Below are 2,591 nucleotides of genomic sequence, written 5' to 3' on the forward strand. Positions count from 1 at the left end.
AATAAATAAATAAATAAATAAATAAATAAATAAATAAAATAGAGATTATAGTGTGGAGAATTCTTATCTATCCAATAGACACATTTCCCCCTGCCATAAAAATTCCCTTAATTTCTTTTCACAGGTGGGAAATTTGCTTTACAAACCAATGCCAATGCATTTCTAGGCTTAAGCCTGAGCTTCATTATGCTTTCTTGATTTTAAGTCAACTTCCCTTTTCTGTTCTACAAAAGCATTGTGGTGGTGCCATGCACTTAGTTGTCACTGTCCTTCAGGGTCCCCTAACCTTGAATGGTTTCCCTATTCCTTTGTTTTTAAACGAGCTAGAACAATGGTTCTCAACCTGTGGGTCGCAATCCCTCCAGCAAACCTTTAAGTCCAAAGTGGTTCATAGCCACAGCAAAATAACAGTTATGAAACAGCAACAAAAATAATCGTACGTTTGGGGATCACCACAACATCAGGAACTGTATTTAAGGGTCACAGCATTAGGAAGNTTGAGAACACCTGATCTAGCTGGATTTGAAGACTTAATGGTCAAAGTATTTATAGAATTTCCTTTCATTCTGTTTGATAAATTTCTCACAGTTCTTTCTGGCCTTGGGAGGGAGACCCCAGAGGTGAAGTGACATCAAGACACGTCACGTGACCTATCAAGGTAGGGACTGTCGACACCCTGTAGGTGTTAATATTGATCGCTTGAGTGGGGTGTTGTGTGTTTTCTCCTCAGTAGAGTTACTCTTCTCCCTCTTGTCTGCACGGTGCTCTTTGGAAGGAAGCCACTGGGCACGTGCCATCTTGACGGGGCAGAGGTTATGTTCTGCCTCCTCAGGAGAGGATACTCAGAGTTTTAAATCTCACCCTGCATTAGTTGCAAGAAAGCATCTCTTCAGCTTTCTTTTAGACAGTCTTTCAAAAACACATAGGCCCATCAAGCATGGGGCCCGATTCGAAGACAACTTTAATAGGACTTAACATTTCTGAATTTTATCTACTGGGGCTGGAGAGATGATGTTGCAGTGGTTGAACGTGCTGGCTACTCTTCCAGAAGACCCCGATTTAATGCCCAGCACCCACAAAGCAACTCATAGCCATCTGTGATTCCAGCTCCAGGGGAGCCAACCCTCTCTTCTGGCCTCTGTAGGCACCGGGCATTCATGTGGCGCACAGATACACATGCAGGCAAACCACCCATACATATAAAAANATATTTTTAAAATATTTAAATGTATCTAAGTGTGCACAGCTCTAAAGGACTTCGAAGCAGAATTGTAGCATGCAGGTCAGGTGACTCCACTTCTGGTCCGGAGGTTTCCTTGAAGCAAGCCTGAGTGGATGTCTTCCAGGATGCCTCCCTGGCAAAAACTCAGCCTTGTGTGTCTCATGATAGTGCCTAGGATGTGGCTGGCTTAACCACACAATCAGGAGGAAGTGGCCCTCACCTCCCCCGAAAAAAGGTATCAGAGGAAGTATTTGAGGAGTAGTGTTAGAGAGATGTCTTTCTATCTAACACAAAGTCCTTCCTTGTTCCCCAAAGAGCATTCATTCATTTGCACCCACCAAACGTGGCTTTGCAAAGACGGCTCAATGAGAACAAGCATCCCATGCCTACAACGAGGAGCCAGAGTCCCACACTACAACAGTGGGAAAGAGGCCTGTTCTTATTAAAAACTGGAACTCCAACAAGAATAACTGTCTTGGCCGTCACGAAACACACTACTTATATTGCTGTGTAATAAAATTTTATAATGTTAATTTTTTTAAAAAAAGTCACTGCACCCTGATAAGATAAGAACCTGGCTCCCCCCATTTCAATTTCCCACAGTGGCTGTGTCTCCCTGCTCCCACGATCCCCTGCCTCTTCACAATTAAATTGTTTTTCTCCATCACGTTCTCCTCCTTATTGCCTGGACTTTGAAGTCCAACGTCATGTAAACATTAACTTGCTTCTTAAATAAAACCGCAAAAAGCAAGCTGTAATCGGAGCATCTAACTCACATTTCCCACGAGCTCCCCAGGAGTCTGATTTCTCTCCCAGTGTGTCCCAGCATCACAGGAGTTATGTGGAAACTGTCTTCCCTTATTTGTTATGGAAGTGTTTGGCAAAGAATAGCGACTAGAGATGACTTAGCGTGGTAACACTCACCATTTCCTTTTAAATGTAGTCAAGGCCCAAACAATTGTTGATTTAAAGAGAAAGCATGCTAAATAGCAGTCCAAATGGTTAAAGAAGATGGGTGTTGGGGCGGGGGGAAGAGGAGGAAAAGCCCATTGGCTGAAGTGTGAGATGCATACGTGACAGACTGAACATTAGAACTTTAGGCTTCCTTTCTGGACTAACCCCTGCCATGTAAGGTGGTGCAGGGGTTCCTTCCGCTGGTCCTGAACCAGAGACTACCCGTATCACCAACAACCATTTGCTTGTTTGTTTTTAATACACTTGTGGGGATCGTGAGTCCAAATTCCCGTGGTGGACTTTTCAATTCACCTTAACGTGCACATGCTTTGTCGTTTGTTGGTGTAATCTATGGGAAGCCGGTAACAAAGGATGGGTTTTTCCTTCTGAATTCCCTACAGAGATGTTTTCAGAC

At 43.5% G+C, this 2,591-nt stretch overlaps 1 long non-coding RNA gene across 1 annotated transcript in view; it reads left to right on the plus strand.

Moving 5' to 3' along the window:
- LOC115031947 overlaps window positions 1–2,591 on the plus strand; it is a 14,041-nt gene that overhangs the window by 1,932 nt on the left and 9,518 nt on the right. Inside the window, exon 2 of the long non-coding RNA XR_003837602.1 lies at window positions 589–658. This is a non-coding gene — a long non-coding RNA (uncharacterized LOC115031947). The remainder of the gene's footprint in view (window positions 1–588; window positions 659–2,591) is intronic.

The sequence above is a fragment of the Mus caroli genome, chromosome 9 (genome assembly GCF_900094665.2).
Source record: "Mus caroli chromosome 9, CAROLI_EIJ_v1.1, whole genome shotgun sequence".
In the NCBI taxonomy this organism is placed as follows: domain Eukaryota; kingdom Metazoa; phylum Chordata; class Mammalia; order Rodentia; family Muridae; genus Mus; species Mus caroli.